Source organism: Hippocampus zosterae, chromosome 8 (genome assembly GCF_025434085.1).
Source record: "Hippocampus zosterae strain Florida chromosome 8, ASM2543408v3, whole genome shotgun sequence".
Classification (NCBI taxonomy): Eukaryota; Metazoa; Chordata; class Actinopteri; order Syngnathiformes; family Syngnathidae; genus Hippocampus; species Hippocampus zosterae.
The window spans coordinates 1808482-1829169 of record NC_067458.1 but is presented as its reverse complement, the minus strand read 5'-3'; positions in this window follow the sequence as shown (position 1 = coordinate 1829169).

Sequence of the window (20688 nt, the reverse complement as noted above, 5' to 3'; positions counted from 1 at the left end):
GGCTTCAGGACGTCATCCTGAACTAAATACATGTTGAAATGTGTGCATAAGTCCTTTGGTTTAGGCGTGACACTCATTTTGAGTTTTTATTGCTTTAAATGCACTTTCAGGCGTAGTTGAGCACGTTTTGTGACTTTGAATGTACCTTCATAGGAATGAGTTGTGTAGTCAAATTAATGCTCATTTAGGCTTCAGGAGGTCAACCTGAACTAAATACATGTTGAAATGTGTGCATAAGTCCTTTGGTTTAGGCGTGACACTCATTTTCAGTTTTTATTGCTTTAAATGCACTTTCAGTCCGAGTTGAGCCCGTTTTTTTACTTTGAATGTATCTACATAGGAATAAGTTGTGTAGTCAAATTAATGCTCATTTAGGCTTCAGAATGTCAACCTGAACTAAATACATGTTGAAATGTGTGCATAAGTCCTTTGGTTTAGGCGTGACACTCATTTTGAGTTTTTATTGCTTTAAATGCACTTTCAGGCGTAGTTGAGCACGTTTTGTGACTTTGAATGTACCTTCATAGGAATGAGTTGTGTAGTCAAATTAATGCTCATTTAGGCTTCAGGAGGTCAACCTGAACTAAATACATGTTGAAATGTGTGCATAAGTCCTTTGGTTTAGGCGTGACACTCATTTTCAGTTTTTATTGCTTTAAATGCACTTTCAGTCCGAGTTGAGCCCGTTTTTTTACTTTGAATGTATCTTCATAGGAATAAGTTGTGTAGTCAAATTAATGCTCATTTAGGCTTCAAAATGTCAACCTGAACTAAATACATGTTGAAATGTGTGCATAAGTCCTTTGGTTTAGGCGTGACACTCATTTTCAGTTTTTATTGCTTTAAATGTACTTTCAGTCCGAGTTGAGCCCGTTTTTTTCCTTTGAATGTTCCTTCATAGGAATGAGTTGTGTAGTCAAATTAATGCTCATTTAGGCTTCAGGAGGTCAACCTGAACTAAATACATGTTGAAATGTGTGCATAAGGCCTTTGGTTTAGGCGTGGCACTCATTTTGAGTTTTTATTGCTTTAAATGCATTTTCAGGCCGAGTAGAGCACGTTTTTTTACTTTGAATGTATCTTCATAGGAATAAGTTGTGTAGTCAAATTAATGCTCATTTAGGCTTCAGGACGTCATCCTGAACTAAATACATGTTGAAATGTGTGCATAAGTCCTTTGGTTTAGGCGTGGAACTCATTTTCAGTTTTTATTGCTTTAAATGCACATTCAGTCCGAGTTGATCCCGTTTTTTTACTTTGAATGTATCTTCATAGGAATAAGTTGTGTAGTCAAATTAATGGTGATTTAGGCTTCAGGAGGTCAACCTGAACTAAATACATGTTGAAATGTGTGCATAAGTCCTTTGGTTTAGGCGTGACACTCATTTTCAGTTTTTATTGCTTTAAATGCACTTTCAGTCCGAGTTGAGCCCGTTTTTTTACTTTGAATGTATCTTCATAGGAATAAGTTGTGTAGTCAAATTAATGCTCATTTAGGCTTCAGAATGTCAACCTGAACTAAATACATGTTGAAATGTGTGCATAAGTCCTTTGGTTTAGGCGTGACACTCATTTTGAGTTTTTATTGCTTTAAATGCACTTTCAGGCCTAGTTGAGCACGTTTTGTGACTTTGAATGTACCTTCATAGGAATGAGTTGTGTAGTCGAATTAATGCTCATTTAGGCTTCAGGAGGTCAACCTGAACTAAATACATGTTGAAATGTGTGCATAAGTCCTTTGGTTTAGGCGTGACACTCATTTTCAGTTTTTATTGCTTTAAATGTACTTTCAGTCCGAGTTGAGCCCGTTTTTTTCCTTTGAATGTTCCTTCATAGGAATGAGTTGTGTAGTCAAATTAATGCTCATTTAGGCTTCAGGAGGTCAACCCGAACTAAATACATGTTGAAATGTGTGCATAAGGCCTTTGGTTTAGGCGTGACACTCATTTTGAGTTTTTATTGCTTTAAATGCATTTTCAGGCCGAGTAGAGCACGTTTTTTTACTTTGTATGTATCTTCATAGGAATAAGTTGTGTAGTCAAATTAATGCTCATTTAGGCTTCAGGAGGTCAACCTGAACTAAATACATGTTGAAATGTGTGCATAAGTCCTTTGGTTTAGGCGTGACACTCATTTTCAGTTTTTATTGCTTTAAATGCACTTTCAGTCCGAGTTGAGCCCGTTTTTTTACTTTGAATGTATCTTCATAGGAATAAGTTGTGTAGTCAAATTAATGCTCATTTAGGCTTCAGAATGTCAACCTGAACTAAATACATGTTGAAATGTGTGCATAAGTCCTTTGGTTTAGGCGTGACACTCATTTTCAGTTTTTATTGCTTTAAATGCACTTTCAGTCCGAGTTGAGCCCGTTTTTTTACTTTGAATGTATCTTCATAGGAATAAGTTGTGTAGTCAAATTAATGCTCATTTAGGCTTCAGAATGTCAACCTGAACTAAATACATGTTGAAATGTGTGCATAAGTCCTTTGGTTTAGGCGTGACACTCATTTTGAGTTTTTATTGCTTTAAATGCACTTTCAGGCCTAGTTGAGCACGTTTTGTGACTTTGAATATATCTTCATAGAAATGAGTTGTATAGACAAAATATGGTGATTTAGGCTTCAGGAGGTCAACCTGAACTAAATACATGTTGAAATGTGTGCATAAGTCCTTTGGTTTAGGCGTGACTCTCATTTTGAGTTTTTATTGCTTTAAATGCACTTTCAGGCCTAGTTGAGCACGTTTTGTGACTTTGAATGTACCTTCATAGGAATGAGTTGTGTAGTCAAATTAATGCTCATTTAGGCTTCAGGAGGTCAACCTGAACTAAATACATGTTGAAATGTGTGCATAAGTCCTTTGGTTTAGGCGTGACACTCATTTTCAGTTTTTATTGCTTTAAATGCACTTTCAGTCCGAGTTGAGCCCGTTTTTTTACTTTGAATGTATCTTCATAGGAATAAGTTGTGTAGTCAAATTAATGGTGATTTAGGCTCCAGGAGGTCAACCTGAACTAAATACATGTTGAAATGTGTGCATAAGTCCTTTGGTTTAGGCGTGACACTCATTTTGAGTTTTTATTGCTTTAAATGCACTTTCAGGCCTAGTTGAGCACGTTTTGTGACTTTGAATGTTCCTTCATAGGAATGAGTTGTGTGGTCAAATTAACGCTCATTTGGGCTTCAGGAGGTCAACCTGAACTAAATAAATGTTGAAATGTGTGCATAAGTCATTTGGTCTAGGCGTGACACTCATTATGAACCATTGATGAAAATAAGTTTTATTTTTAAAAAAGCCAAAAAATGTGAAAGGGACGAAATTACAAATGTCCTGTGTGTTTCACATAGAGTACATACAGGCCAGCGATCCCGCTCCCTCTCTTTCTCTGTGACACACACGCTTCCGAGCGCGCCAGCACGCAGCAAGCACACACACAAAAGCACGCACACACCTCACACAAACGTACGCACAGACGAGCACGTATCGTAAACAACACACCAACGATGATTTAGATCAAAGAAACACTCACACATGTATGGGCACACGATCACGCGCGCGCAAACACACACACAAACTCATGAGAGGCACACACATCCGCACACGCTACGCATGTAAACAACATTTGGACACTGATTGAAGATCAAAGACTAACCCACGTGGAAGACTGAAAGATGCACAGCCAATCACCTAGGCTTTGCATCTTTTCACCTCCCCCTGCTCTCACACCACGTGGGCTAGATCCACTCGGGCTGTCATTGGTGGACGTCGTCGGTGTGAGAACAAATCAAGTGCAAGCAAAAGTTAAAACCTCTGAGTAATTCGTCATTTTTATCCGAATACAGTACTTTTTTTTGGGGGGGGGGGGGGGGTGCGCACAACACACACACGCACGCACCCACACAAACACACACAAACACACGCACACACCTACACACTCTCACACACGCACGCACACATACACTAGCACGCATCGGAAACAACACTTTAGACGTTGAAATGTGTGCAGACGTCCTTTGGTTTAGGCATGACACTCAATTTTAGTTTTTATTGATTCAAATGCATTTTCAGACAGAGCAGGGCACTTACTGACTTTGAATGTATCTTCATGGGAATGAGTTGTGTGATCAAATTAATGCTCATTTAGGCTTCAGGAGGTCAACCTAAACTAAATACATGTTGAAATGTGGGCATAAGTCCTTTGATTTAGGCGTGAAACTCATTTTGAGATTTTATTGCTTTAAATGCACTTTCAGGCCTAGTTGAGCACGTTTTGTGACTTTGAATGTACCTTCATAGTAATGAGTTGTATAGACAAAATAATGCTCATTTAGGCTTCAGAATGTCAACTTGAATTAAATACATGTTGAAATGTGTGTATAAGTCCTTTGGTTTAGGCGTGACACTCAATTTGAGTTTTTTTTTGCTTTAAATGCATTTTCAGGCCGAGTAGAGCACATTTTTTTACTTTAAATGTAGGTTTAGGTGTGACACTCATTTTGATTTTTTCTTGCTTTAAATGCATTTTCAGGCCGAGTAGAGCACGTTTTGTGACTTTGAATGTACCTTCATAGGAATGAGTTGTGTAGTCAAATTAATGCTCATTTAGGCTTCAGGAGGTCAACCTGAACTAAATACATGTTGAAATGTGTGCATAAGTCCATTGGTTTAGGCGTGACACTCACTTTCAGTTTTTATTGCTTTAAATGCACTTTCAGTCCGAGTTGAGCCCGTTTTTTTACTTTGAATGTATCTTCATAGGAATAAGTTGTGTAGTCAAATTAATGGTGATTTAGGCTTCAGGAGGTCAACCTGAACTAAATACATGTTGAAATGTGTGCATAAGTCCTTTGGTTTAGGCGTGACACTCATTTTCAGTTTTTATTGCTTTAAATGCACTTTCAGTCCGAGTTGAGCCCGTTTTTTTACTTTGAATGTATCTTCATAGGATTAAGTTGTGTAGTCAAATTAATGGTGATTTAGGCTTCAGGAGGTCAACCTGAACTAAATACATGTTGAAATGTGTGCATAAGTCCTTTGGTTTAGGCGTGACACTCATTTTGAGTTTTTATTGCTTTAAATGCACTTTCAGGCCTAGTTGAGCACGTTTTGTGACTTTGAATGTACCTTCATAGGAATGAGTTGTGTAGTCGAATTAATGCTCATTTAGGCTCCAGGAGGTCAACCTGAACTAAATACATGTTGAAATGTGTGCATAAGTCCTTTGGTTTAGGCGTGACACTCATTTTCAGTTTTTATTGCTTTAAATGTACTTTCAGTCCGAGTTGAGCCCGTTTTTTTCCTTTGAATGTTCCTTCATAGGAATGAGTTGTGTAGTCAAATTAATGCTCATTTAGGCTTCAGGAGGTCAACCCGAACTAAATACATGTTGAAATGTGTGCATAAGGCCTTTGGTTTAGGCGTGACACTCATTTTGAGTTTTTATTGCTTTAAATGCATTTTCAGGCCGAGTAGAGCACGTTTTTTTACTTTGAATGTATCTTCATAGGAATAAGTTGTGTAGTCAAATTAATGCTCATTTAGGCTTCAGGAGGTCAACCTGAACTAAATACATGTTGAAATGTGTGCATAAGTCCTTTGGTTTAGGCGTGACACTCATTTTCAGTTTTTATTGCTTTAAATGCACTTTCAGTCCGAGTTGAGCCCGTTTTTTTACTTTGAATGTATCTTCATAGGAATAAGTTGTGTAGTCAAATTAATGGTGATTTAGGCTTCAGGAGGTCAACCTGAACTAAATACATGTTGAAATGTGTGCATAAGTCCTTTGGTTTAGGCGTGACACTCATTTTGAGTTTTTATTGCTTTAAATGCACTTTCAGGCCTAGTTGAGCACGTTTTGTGACTTTGAATGTACCTTCATAGGAATGAGTTGTGTAGTCAAATTAATGCTCATTTAGGCTTCAGGAGGTCAACCTGAACTAAATACATGTTGAAATGTGTGCATAAGTCCTTTGGTTTAGGCGTGACACTCATTTTCAGTTTTTATTGCTTTAAATGCACTTTCAGTCCGAGTTGAGCCCGTTTTTTTACTTTGAATGTATCTTCATAGGAATAAGTTGTGTAGTCAAATTAATGGTGATTTAGGCTTCAGGAGGTCAACCTGAACTAAATACATGTTGAAATGTGTGCATAAGTCCTTTGGTTTAGGCGTGACACTCATTTTGAGTTTTTATTGCTTTAAATGCACTTTCAGGCCTAGTTGAGCACGTTTTGTGACTTTGAATGTTCCTTCATAGGAATGAGTTGTGTGGTCAAATTAACGCTCATTTGGGCTTCAGGAGGTCAACCTGAACTAAATAAATGTTGAAATGTGTGCATAAGTCATTTGGTCTAGGCGTGACACTCATTATGAACCATTGATGAAAATAAGTTTTATTTTTAAAAAAGCCAAAAAATGTGAAAGGGACGAAATTACAAATGTCCTGTGTGTTTCACATAGAGTACATACAGGCCAGCGATCCCGCTCCCTCTCTTTCTCTGTGACACACACGCTTCCGAGCGCGCCAGCACGCAGCAAGCACACACACAAAAGCACGCACACACCTCACACAAACGTACGCACAGACGAGCACGTATCGTAAACAACACACCAACGACTATTTAGATCAAAGAAACACTCACACATGTATGGGCACACGATCACGCGCGCGCAAACACACACACAAACTCATGAGAGGCACACACATCCGCACACGCTACGCGTGTAAACAACATTTGGACACTGATTGAAGATCAAAGACTAACCCACGTGGAAGACTGAAAGATGCACAGCCAATCACCTAGGCTTTGCATCTTTTCACCTCCCCCTGCTCTCACACCACGTGGGCTAGATCCACTCGGGCTGTCATTGGTGGACGTCGTCGGTGTCAGAACAAATCAAGTGCAAGCAAAAGTTAAAACCTCTGAGTAATTCGTCATTTTTATCCGAATACAGTACTTTTTTTTTGGGGGGGGGGTGCGCACAACACACACACGCACACACACACGCACACACACACGCACGCACCCACACAAACACACACCAACACACGCACACACCTACACACTCTCACACACGCACGCACACATACACTAGCACGCATCGGAAACAACACTTTAGACGTTGAAATGTGTGCAGACGTCCTTTGGTTTAGGCATGACACTCAATTTTAGTTTTTATTGATTCAAATGCATTTTCAGACAGAGCAGGGCACTTACTGACTTTGAATGTATCTTCATGGGAATGAGTTGTGTGATCAAATTAAGGCTCATTTAGGCTTCAGGAGGTCAACCTGAACTAAATACATGTTGAAATGTGTGCATAAGTCCTTTGGTTTAGGCGTGACACTCATTTTCAGTTTTTATTGCTTTAAATGCACTTTCAGTCCGAGTTGAGCCCGTTTTTTTACTTTGAATGTATCTTCATAGGAATAAGTTGTGTAGTCAAATTAATGGTGATTTAGGCTTCAGGAGGTCAACCTGAACTAAATACATGTTGAAATGTGTGCATAAGTCCTTTGGTTTAGGCGTGACACTCATTTTCAGTTTTTATTGCTTTAAATGCACTTTCAGTCCGAGTTGAGCCCGTTTTTTTACTTTGAATGTATCTTCATAGGATTAAGTTGTGTAGTCAAATTAATGGTGATTTAGGCTTCAGGAGGTCAACCTGAACTAAATACATGTTGAAATGTGTGCATAAGTCCTTTGGTTTAGGCGTGACACTCATTTTGAGATTTTATTGCTTTAAATGCACTTTCAGGCCTAGTTGAGCACGTTTTGTGACTTTGAATGTACCTTCATAGGAATGAGTTGTGTAGTCGAATTAATGCTCATTTAGGCTTCAGGAGGTCAACCTGAACTAAATACATGTTGAAATGTGTGCATAAGTCCTTTGGTTTAGGCGTGACACTCATTTTCAGTTTTTATTGCTTTAAATGTACTTTCAGTCCGAGTTGAGCCCGTTTTTTTACTTTGAATGTATCTTCATAGGAATAAGTTGTGTAGTCAAATTAATGGTGATTTAGGCTTCAGGAGGTCAACCTGAACTAAATACATGTTGAAATGTGTGCATAAGTCCTTTGGTTTAGGCGTGACACTCATTTTCAGTTTTTATTGCTTTAAATGTACTTTCAGTCCGAGTTGAGCCCGTTTTTTTCCTTTGAATGTTCCTTCATAGGAATGAGTTGTGTAGTCAAATTAATGCTCATTTAGGCTTCAGAATGTCAACCTGAACTAAATACATGTTGAAATGTGTGCATAAGTCCTTTGGTTTAGGCGTGACACTCATTTTGAGTTTTTATTGCTTTAAATGCACTTTCAGGCGTAGTTGAGCACGTTTTGTGACTTTGAATGTACCTTCATAGGAATGAGTTGTGTAGTCAAATTAATGCTCATTTAGGCTTCAGGAGGTCAACCTGAACTAAATACATGTTGAAATGTGTGCATAAGTCCTTTGGTTTAGGCGTGACACTCATTTTCAGTTTTTATTGCTTTAAATGCACTTTCAGTCCGAGTTGAGCCCGTTTTTTTACTTTGAATGTATCTTCATAGGAATAAGTTGTGTAGTCAAATTAATGCTCATTTAGGCTTCAGAATGTCAACCTGAACTAAATACATGTTGAAATGTGTGCATAAGTCCTTTGGTTTAGGCGTGACACTCATTTTGAGTTTTTATTGCTTTAAATGCACTTTCAGGCGTAGTTGAGCACGTTTTGTGACTTTGAATGTACCTTCATAGGAATGAGTTGTGTAGTCAAATTAATGCTCATTTAGGCTTCAGGAGGTCAACCTGAACTAAATACATGTTGAAATGTGTGCATAAGTCCTTTGGTTTAGGCGTGACACTCATTTTCAGTTTTTATTGCTTTAAATGCACTTTCAGTCCGAGTTGAGCCCGTTTTTTTACTTTGAATGTATCTTCATAGGAATAAGTTGTGTAGTCAAATTAATGCTCATTTAGGCTTCAGAATGTCAACCTGAACTAAATACATGTTGAAATGTGTGCATAAGTCCTTTGGTTTAGGCGTGACACTCATTTTCAGTTTTTATTGCTTTAAATGTACTTTCAGTCCGAGTTGAGCCCGTTTTTTTCCTTTGAATGTTCCTTCATAGGAATGAGTTGTGTAGTCAAATTAATGCTCATTTAGGCTTCAGGAGGTCAACCTGAACTAAATACATGTTGAAATGTGTGCATAAGGCCTTTGGTTTAGGCGTGGCACTCATTTTCAGTTTTTATTGCTTTAAATGCACTTTCAGTCCGAGTTGAGCCCGTTTTTTTACTTTGAATGTATCTTCATAGGAATAAGTTGTGTAGTCAAATTAATGCTCATTTAGGCTTCAGAATGTCAACCTGAACTAAATACATGTTGAAATGTGTGCATAAGTCCTTTGGTTTAGGCGTGACACTCATTTTGAGTTTTTATTGCTTTAAATGCACTTTCAGGCGTAGTTGAGCACGTTTTTTTACTTTGAATGTATCTTCATAGGAACAAGTTGTGTAGTCAAATTAATGCTCATTTAGGCTTCAGAATGTCAACCTGAACTAAATACATGTTGAAATGTGTGCATAAGTCCTTTGGTTTAGGCGTGACACTCATTTTGAGTTTTTATTGCTTTAAATGCACTTTCAGGCGTAGTTGAGCACGTTTTGTGACTTTGAATGTACCTTCATAGGAATGAGTTGTGTAGTCAAATTAATGCTCATTTAGGCTTCAGGAGGTCAACCTGAACTAAATACATGTTGAAATGTGTGCATAAGTCCTTTGGTTTAGGCGTGACACTCATTTTCAGTTTTTATTGCTTTAAATGCACTTTCAGTCCGAGTTGAGCCCGTTTTTTTACTTTGAATGTATCTTCATAGGAATAAGTTGTGTAGTCAAATTAATGCTCATTTAGGCTTCAGAATGTCAACCTGAACTAAATACATGTTGAAATGTGTGCATAAGTCCTTTGGTTTAGGCGTGACACTCATTTTCAGTTTTTATTGCTTTAAATGTACTTTCAGTCCGAGTTGAGCCCGTTTTTTTCCGTTGAATGTTCCTTCATAGGAATGAGTTGTGTAGTCAAATTAATGCTCATTTAGGCTTCAGGAGGTCAACCCGAACTAAATACATGTTGAAATGTGTGCATAAGGCCTTTGGTTTAGTCGTGACACTCATTTTGAGTTTTTATTGCTTTAAATGCATTTTCAGGCTGAGTAGAGCACGTTTTTTTACTTTGAATGTATCTTCATAGGAATAAGTTGTGTAGTCAAATTAATGCTCATTTAGGCTTCAGAATGTCAACCTGAACTAAATACATGTTGAAATGTGTGCATAAGTCCTTTGGTTTAGGCGTGACACTCATTTTGAGTTTTATTGCTTTAAATGCACTTTCAGGCGTAGTTGAGCACGTTTTGTGACTTTGAATGTACCTTCATAGGAATGAGTTGTGTAGTCAAATTAATGCTCATTTAGGCTTCAGGAGGTCAACCTGAACTAAATACATGTTGAAATGTGTGCATAAGTCCTTTGGTTTAGGCGTGACACTCATTTTCAGTTTTTATTGCTTTAAATGCACTTTCAGTCCGAGTTGAGCCCGTTTTTTTACTTTGAACGTATCTTCATAGGAATAAGTTGTGTAGTCAAATTAATGGTGATTTAGGCTTCAGGAGGTCAACCTGAACTAAATACATGTTGAAATGTGTGCATAAGTCCTTTGGTTTAGGCGTGACACTCATTTTCAGTTTTTATTGCTTTAAATGTACTTTCAGTCCGAGTTGAGCCCGTTTTTTTCCTTTGAATGTTCCTTCATAGGAATGAGTTGTGTAGTCAAATTAATGCTCATTTAGGCTTCAGGAGGTCAACCCGAACTAAATACATGTTGAAATGTGTGCATAAGGCCTTTGGTTTAGGCGTGACACTCATTTTGAGTTTTTATTGCTTTAAATGCATTTTCAGGCCGAGTAGAGCACGTTTTTTTACTTTGAATGTATCTTCATAGGAATAAGTTGTGTAGTCAAATTAATGCTCATTTAGGCTTCAGGAGGTCAACCTGAACTAAATACATGTTGAAATGTGTGCATAAGTCCTTTGGTTTAGGCGTGACACTCATTTTCAGTTTTTATTGCTTTAAATGCACTTTCAGTCCGAGTTGAGCCCGTTTTTTTCCGTTGAATGTTCCTTCATAGGAATGAGTTGTGTAGTCAAATTAATGCTCATTTAGGCTTCAGGAGGTCAACCCGAACTAAATACATGTTGAAATGTGTGCATAAGGCCTTTGGTTTAGGCGTGACACTCATTTTGAGTTTTTATTGCTTTAAATGCATTTTCAGGCTGAGTAGAGCACGTTTTTTTACTTTGAATGTATCTTCATAGGAATAAGTTGTGTAGTCAAATTAATGCTCATTTAGGCTTCAGAATGTCAACCTGAACTAAATACATGTTGAAATGTGTGCATAAGTCCTTTGGTTTAGGCGTGACACTCATTTTGAGTTTTTATTGCTTTAAATGCACTTTCAGGCGTAGTTGAGCACGTTTTGTGACTTTGAATGTACCTTCATAGGAATGAGTTGTGTAGTCAAATTAATGCTCATTTAGGCTTCAGGAGGTCAACCTGAACTAAATACATGTTGAAATGTGTGCATAAGTCCTTTGGTTTAGGCGTGACACTCATTTTCAGTTTTTATTGCTTTAAATGCACTTTCAGTCCGAGTTGAGCCCGTTTTTTTACTTTGAATGTATCTTCATAGGAATAAGTTGTGTAGTCAAATTAATGCTCATTTAGGCTTCAGAATGTCAACCTGAACTAAATACATGTTGAAATGTGTGCATAAGTCCTTTGGTTTAGGCGTGACACTCATTTTGAGTTTTTATTGCTTTAAATGCACTTTCAGGCGTAGTTGAGCACGTTTTGTGACTTTGAATGTACCTTCATAGGAATGAGTTGTGTAGTCAAATTAATGCTCATTTAGGCTTCAGGAGGTCAACCTGAACTAAATACATGTTGAAATGTGTGCATAAGTCCTTTGGTTTAGGCGTGACACTCATTTTCAGTTTTTATTGCTTTAAATGCACTTTCAGTCCGAGTTGAGCCCGTTTTTTTACTTTGAATGTATCTTCATAGGAATAAGTTGTGTAGTCAAATTAATGCTCATTTAGGCTTCAGAATGTCAACCTGAACTAAATACATGTTGAAATGTGTGCATAAGTCCTTTGGTTTAGGCGTGACACTCATTTTCAGTTTTTATTGCTTTAAATGTACTTTCAGTCCGAGTTGAGCCCGTTTTTTTCCTTTGAATGTTCCTTCATAGGAATGAGTTGTGTAGTCAAATTAATGCTCATTTAGGCTTCAGGAGGTCAACCTGAACTAAATACATGTTGAAATGTGTGCATAAGGCCTTTGGTTTAGGCGTGGCACTCATTTTCAGTTTTTATTGCTTTAAATGCACTTTCAGTCCGAGTTGAGCCCGTTTTTTTACTTTGAATGTATCTTCATAGGAATAAGTTGTGTAGTCAAATTAATGCTCATTTAGGCTTCAGAATGTCAACCTGAACTAAATACATGTTGAAATGTGTGCATAAGTCCTTTGGTTTAGGCGTGACACTCATTTTGAGTTTTTATTGCTTTAAATGCACTTTCAGGCGTAGTTGAGCACGTTTTTTTACTTTGAATGTATCTTCATAGGAACAAGTTGTGTAGTCAAATTAATGCTCATTTAGGCTTCAGAATGTCAACCTGAACTAAATACATGTTGAAATGTGTGCATAAGTCCTTTGGTTTAGGCGTGACACTCATTTTGAGTTTTTATTGCTTTAAATGCACTTTCAGGCGTAGTTGAGCACGTTTTGTGACTTTGAATGTACCTTCATAGGAATGAGTTGTGTAGTCAAATTAATGCTCATTTAGGCTTCAGGAGGTCAACCTGAACTAAATACATGTTGAAATGTGTGCATAAGTCCTTTGGTTTAGGCGTGACACTCATTTTCAGTTTTTATTGCTTTAAATGCACTTTCAGTCCGAGTTGAGCCCGTTTTTTTACTTTGAATGTATCTTCATAGGAATAAGTTGTGTAGTCAAATTAATGCTCATTTAGGCTTCAGAATGTCAACCTGAACTAAATACATGTTGAAATGTGTGCATAAGTCCTTTGGTTTAGGCGTGACACTCATTTTCAGTTTTTATTGCTTTAAATGTACTTTCAGTCCGAGTTGAGCCCGTTTTTTTCCTTTGAATGTTCCTTCATAGGAATGAGTTGTGTAGTCAAATTAATGCTCATTTAGGCTTCAGGAGGTCAACCTGAACTAAATACATGTTGAAATGTGTGCATAAGGCCTTTGGTTTAGGCGTGGCACTCATTTTGAGTTTTTATTGCTTTAAATGCATTTTCAGGCCGAGTAGAGCACGTTTTTTTACTTTGAATGTATCTTCATAGGAATAAGTTGTGTAGTCAAATTAATGCTCATTTAGGCTTCAGGACGTCATCCTGAACTAAATACATGTTGAAATGTGTGCATAAGTCCTTTGGTTTAGGCGTGGAACTCATTTTCAGTTTTTATTGCTTTAAATGCACTTTCAGTCCGAGTTGATCCCGTTTTTTTACTTTGAATGTATCTTCATAGGAATAAGTTGTGTAGTCAAATTAATGGTGATTTAGGCTTCAGGAGGTCAACCTGAACTAAATACATGTTGAAATGTGTGCATAAGTCCTTTGGTTTAGGCGTGACACTCATTTTCAGTTTTTATTGCTTTAAATGCACTTTCAGGCCTAGTTGAGCACGTTTTGTGACTTTGAATGTACCTTCATAGGAATGAGTTGTGTAGTCGAATTAATGCTCATTTAGGCTTCAGGAGGTCAACCTGAACTAAATACATGTTGAAATGTGTGCATAAGTCCTTTGGTTTAGGCGTGACACTCATTTTCAGTTTTTATTGCTTTAAATGTACTTTCAGTCCGAGTTGAGCCCGTTTTTTTCCGTTGAATGTTCCTTCATAGGAATGAGTTGTGTAGTCAAATTAATGCTCATTTAGGCTTCAGGAGGTCAACCCGAACTAAGTACATGTTGAAATGTGTGCATAAGGCCTTTGGTTTAGGCGTGACACTCATTTTGAGTTTTTATTGCTTTAAATGCATTTTCAGGCTGAGTAGAGCACGTTTTTTTACTTTGAATGTATCTTCATAGGAATAAGTTGTGTAGTCAAATTAATGCTCATTTAGGCTTCAGAATGTCAACCTGAACTAAATACATGTTGAAATGTGTGCATAAGTCCTTTGGTTTAGGCGTGACACTCATTTTCAGTTTTTATTGCTTTAAATGTACTTTCAGTCCGAGTTGAGCCCGTTTTTTTCCTTTGAATGTTCCTTCATAGGAATGAGTTGTGTAGTCAAATTAATGCTCATTTAGGCTTCAGGAGGTCAACCTGAACTAAATACATGTTGAAATGTGTGCATAAGGCCTTTGGTTTAGGCGTGGCACTCATTTTCAGTTTTTATTGCTTTAAATGCACTTTCAGTCCGAGTTGAGCCCGTTTTTTTACTTTGAATGTATCTTCATAGGAATAAGTTGTGTAGTCAAATTAATGCTCATTTAGGCTTCAGAATGTCAACCTGAACTAAATACATGTTGAAATGTGTGCATAAGTCCTTTGGTTTAGGCGTGACACTCATTTTGAGTTTTTATTGCTTTAAATGCACTTTCAGGCGTAGTTGAGCACGTTTTTTTACTTTGAATGTATCTTCATAGGAATAAGTTGTGTAGTCAAATTAATGCTCATTTAGGCTTCAGAATGTCAACCTGAACTAAATACATGTTGAAATGTGTGCATAAGTCCTTTGGTTTAGGCGTGACACTCATTTTGAGTTTTTATTGCTTTAAATGCACTTTCAGGCGTAGTTGAGCACGTTTTGTGACTTTGAATGTACCTTCATAGGAATGAGTTGTGTAGTCAAATTAATGCTCATTTAGGCTTCAGGAGGTCAACCTGAACTAAATACATGTTGAAATGTGTGCATAAGTCCTTTGGTTTAGGCGTGACACTCATTTTCAGTTTTTATTGCTTTAAATGCACTTTCAGTCCGAGTTGAGCCCGTTTTTTTACTTTGAATGTATCTTCATAGGAATAAGTTGTGTAGTCAAATTAATGCTCATTTAGGCTTCAGAATGTCAACCTGAACTAAATACATGTTGAAATGTGTGCATAAGTCCTTTGGTTTAGGCGTGACACTCATTTTCAGTTTTTATTGCTTTAAATGTACTTTCAGTCCGAGTTGAGCCCGTTTTTTTCCTTTGAATGTTCCTTCATAGGAATGAGTTGTGTAGTCAAATTAATGCTCATTTAGGCTTCAGGAGGTCAACCTGAACTAAATACATGTTGAAATGTGTGCATAAGGCCTTTGGTTTAGGCGTGGCACTCATTTTGAGTTTTTATTGCTTTAAATGCATTTTCAGGCCGAGTAGAGCACGTTTTTTTACTTTGAATGTATCTTCATAGGAATAAGTTGTGTAGTCAAATTAATGCTCATTTAGGCTTCAGGACGTCATCCTGAACTAAATACATGTTGAAATGTGTGCATAAGTCCTTTGGTTTAGGCGTGGAACTCATTTTCAGTTTTTATTGCTTTAAATGCACTTTCAGTCCGAGTTGATCCCGTTTTTTTACTTTGAATGTATCTTCATAGGAATAAGTTGTGTAGTCAAATTAATGGTGATTTAGGCTTCAGGAGGTCAACCTGAACTAAATACATGTTGAAATGTGTGCATAAGTCCTTTGGTTTAGGCGTGACACTCATTTTCAGTTTTTATTGCTTTAAATGCACTTTCAGTCCGAGTTGAGCCCGTTTTTTTACTTTGAATGTATCTTCATAGGAATAAGTTGTGTAGTCAAATTAATGCTCATTTAGGCTTCAGAATGTCAACCTGAACTAAATACATGTTGAAATGTGTGCATAAGTCCTTTGGTTTAGGCGTGACACTCATTTTGAGTTTTTATTGCTTTAAATGCACTTTCAGGCCTAGTTGAGCACGTTTTGTGACTTTGAATGTACCTTCATAGGAATGAGTTGTGTAGTCGAATTAATGCTCATTTAGGCTTCAGGAGGTCAACCTGAACTAAATACATGTTGAAATGTGTGCATAAGTCCTTTGGTTTAGGCGTGACACTCATTTTCAGTTTTTATTGCTTTAAATGTACTTTCAGTCCGAGTTGAGCCCGTTTTTTTACTTTGAATGTATCTTCATAGGAATAAGTTGTGTAGTCAAATTAATGCTCATTTAGGCTTCAGAATGTCAACCTGAACTAAATACATGTTGAAATGTGTGCATAAGTCCTTTGGTTTAGGCGTGACACTCATTTTCAGTTTTTATTGCTTTAAATGTACTTTCAGTCCGAGTTGAGCCCGTTTTTTTCCTTTGAATGTTCCTTCATAGGAATGAGTTGTGTAGTCAAATTAATGCTCATTTAGGCTTCAGGAGGTCAACCTGAACTAAATACATGTTGAAATGTGTGCATAAGGCCTTTGGTTTAGGCGTGGCACTCATTTTGAGTTTTTATTGCTTTAAATGCATTTTCAGGCCGAGTAGAGCACGTTTTTTTACTTTGAATGTATCTTCATAGGAATAAGTTGTGTAGTCAAATTAATGCTCATTTAGGCTTCAGGACGTCATCCTGAACTAAATACATGTTGAAATGTGTGCATAAGTCCTTTGGTTTAGGCGTGGAACTCATTTTCAGTTTTTATTGCTTTAAATGCACATTCAGTCCGAGTTGATCCCGTTTTTTTACTTTGAATGTATCTTCATAGGAATAAGTTGTGTAGTCAAATTAATGGTGATTTAGGCTTCAGGAGGTCAACCTGAACTAAATACATGTTGAAATGTGTGCATAAGTCCTTTGGTTTAGGCGTGACACTCATTTTCAGTTTTTATTGCTTTAAATGCACTTTCAGTCCGAGTTGAGCCCGTTTTTTTACTTTGAATGTATCTTCATAGGAATAAGTTGTGTAGTCAAATTAATGCTCATTTAGGCTTCAGAATGTCAACCTGAACTAAATACATGTTGAAATGTGTGCATAAGTCCTTTGGTTTAGGCGTGACACTCATTTTGAGTTTTTATTGCTTTAAATGCACTTTCAGGCCTAGTTGAGCACGTTTTGTGACTTTGAATGTACCTTCATAGGAATGAGTTGTGTAGTCGAATTAATGCTCATTTAGGCTTCAGGAGGTCAACCTGAACTAAATACATGTTGAAATGTGTGCATAAGTCCTTTGGTTTAGGCGTGACACTCATTTTCAGTTTTTATTGCTTTAAATGTACTTTCAGTCCGAGTTGAGCCCGTTTTTTTCCTTTGAATGTTCCTTCATAGGAATGAGTTGTGTAGTCAAATTAATGCTCATTTAGGCTTCAGGAGGTCAACCCGAACTAAATACATGTTGAAATGTGTGCATAAGGCCTTTGGTTTAGGCGTGACACTCATTTTGAGTTTTTATTGCTTTAAATGCATTTTCAGGCCGAGTAGAGCACGTTTTTTTACTTTGTATGTATCTTCATAGGAATAAGTTGTGTAGTCAAATTAATGCTCATTTAGGCTTCAGGAGGTCAACCTGAACTAAATACATGTTGAAATGTGTGCATAAGTCCTTTGGTTTAGGCGTGACACTCATTTTCAGTTTTTATTGCTTTAAATGCACTTTCAGTCCGAGTTGAGCCCGTTTTTTTACTTTGAATGTATCTTCATAGGAATAAGTTGTGTAGTCAAATTAATGCTCATTTAGGCTTCAGAATGTCAACCTGAACTAAATACATGTTGAAATGTGTGCATAAGTCCTTTGGTTTAGGCGTGACACTCATTTTCAGTTTTTATTGCTTTAAATGCACTTTCAGTCCGAGTTGAGCCCGTTTTTTTACTTTGAATGTATCTTCATAGGAATAAGTTGTGTAGTCAAATTAATGCTCATTTAGGCTTCAGAATGTCAACCTGAACTAAATACATGTTGAAATGTGTGCATAAGTCCTTTGGTTTAGGCGTGACACTCATTTTGAGTTTTTATTGCTTTAAATGCACTTTCAGGCCTAGTTGAGCTCGTTTTGTGACTTTGAATATATCTTCATAGAAATGAGTTGTATAGACAAAATATGGTGATTTAGGCTTCAGGAGGTCAACCTGAACTAAATACATGTTGAAATGTGTGCATAAGTCCTTTGGTTTAGGCGTGACACTCATTTTGAGTTTTTATTGCTTTAAATGCACTTTCAGGCCTAGTTGAGCACGTTTTGTGACTTTGAATGTACCTTCATAGGAATGAGTTGTGTAGTCAAATTAATGCTCATTTAGGCTTCAGGAGGTCAACCTGAACTAAATACATGTTGAAATGTGTGCATAAGTCCTTTGGTTTAGGCGTGACACTCATTTTCAGTTTTTATTGCTTTAAATGCACTTTCAGTCCGAGTTGAGCCCGTTTTTTTACTTTGAATGTATCTTCATAGGAATAAGTTGTGTAGTCAAATTAATGGTGATTTAGGCTCCAGGAGGTCAACCTGAACTAAATACATGTTGAAATGTGTGCATAAGTCCTTTGGTTTAGGCGTGACACTCATTTTCAGTTTTTATTGCTTTAAATGCACTTTCAGTCCGAGTTGAGCCCGTTTTTTTACTTTGAATGTATCTTCATAGGAATAAGTTGTGTAGTCAAATTAATGGTGATTTAGGCTTCAGGAGGTCAACCTGAACTAAATACATGTTGAAATGTGTGCATAAGTCCTTTGGTTTAGGCGTGACACTCATTTTGAGTTTTTATTGCTTTAAATGCACTTTCAGGCCTAGTTGAGCACGTTTTGTGACTTTGAATGTTCCTTCATAGGAATGAGTTGTGTGGTCAAATTAACGCTCATTTGGGCTTCAGGAGGTCAACCTGAACTAAATAAATGTTGAAATGTGTGCATAAGTCATTTGGTCTAGGCGTGACACTCATTATGAACCATTGATGAAAATAAGTTTTATTTTTAAAAAAGCCAAAAAATGTGAAAGGGACGAAATTACAAATGTCCTGTGTGTTTCACATAGAGTACATACAGGCCAGCGATCCCGCTCCCTCTCTTTCTCTGTGACACACACGCTTCCGAGCGCGCCAGCACGCAGCAAGCACACACACAAAAGCACGCACACACCTCACACAAACGTACGCACAGACGAGCACGTATCGTAAACAACACACCAACGATGATTTAGATCAAAGAAACACTCACACATGTATGGGCACACGATCACGCGCGCGCAAACACACACACAAACTCATGAGAGGCACACACATCCGCACACGCTACGCATGTAAACAACATTTGGACACTGATTGAAGATCAAAGACTAACCCACGTGGAAGACTGAAAGATGCACAGCCAATCACCTAGGCTTTGCATCTTTTCACCTCCCCCTGCTCTCACACCACGTGGGCTAGATCCACTCGGGCTGTCATTGGTGGACGTCGTCGGTGTGAGAACAAATCAAGTGCAAGCAAAAGTTAAAACCTCTGAGTAATTCGTCATTTTTATCCGAATACAGTACTTTTTTTTTGGGGGGGGGGGGGGTGCGCACAACACACACACGCACGCACCCACACAAACACACACAAACACACGCACACACCTACACACTCTCACACACGCACGCACACATACACTAGCACGCATCGGAAACAACACTTTAGACGTTGAAATGTGTGCAGACGTCCTTTGGTTTAGGCATGACACTCAATTTTAGTTTTTATTGATTCAAATGCATTTTCAGACAGAGCAGGGCACTTACTGACTTTGAATGTATCTTCATGGGAATGAGTTGTGTGATCAAATTAATGCTCATTTAGGCTTCAGGAGGTCAACCTAAACTAAATACATGTTGAAATGTGTGCATAAGTCCTTTGATTTAGGCGTGAAACTCATTTTGAGATTTTATTGCTTTAAATGCACTTTCAGGCCTAGTTGAGCACGTTTTGTGACTTTGAATGTACCTTCATAGTAATGAGTTGTATAGACAAAATAATGCTCATTTAGGCTTCAGAATGTCAACCTGAATTAAATACATGTTGAAATGTGTGTATAAGTCCTTTGGTTTAGGCGTGACACTCAATTTGAGTTTTTTTTGCTTTAAATGCATTTTCAGGCCGAGTAGAGCACATTTTTTTACTTTAAATGTAGGTTTAGGTGTGACACTCATTTTGATTTTTTCTTGCTTTAAATGCATTTTCAGGCCGAGTAGAGCACGTTTTGTGACTTTGAATGTACCTTCATAGGAATGAGTTGTGTAGTCAAATTAATGCTCATTTAGGCTTCAGGAGGTCAACCTGAACTAAATACATGTTGAAATGTGTGCATAAGTCCTTTGGTTTAGGCGTGACACTCATTTTCAGTTTTTATTGCTTTAAATGCACTTTCAGTCCGAGTTGAGCCCGTTTTTTTACTTTGAATGTATCTTCATAGGAATAAGTTGTGTAGTCAAATTAATGGTGATTTAGGCTTCAGGAGGTCAACCTGAACTAAATACATGTTGAAATGTGTGCATAAGTCCTTTGGTTTAGGCGTGACACTCATTTTCAGTTTTTATTGCTTTAAATGCACTTTCAGTCCGAGTTGAGCCCGTTTTTTTACTTTGAATGTATCTTCATAGGATTAAGTTGTGTAGTCAAATTAATGGTGATTTAGGCTTCAGGAGGTCAACCTGAACTA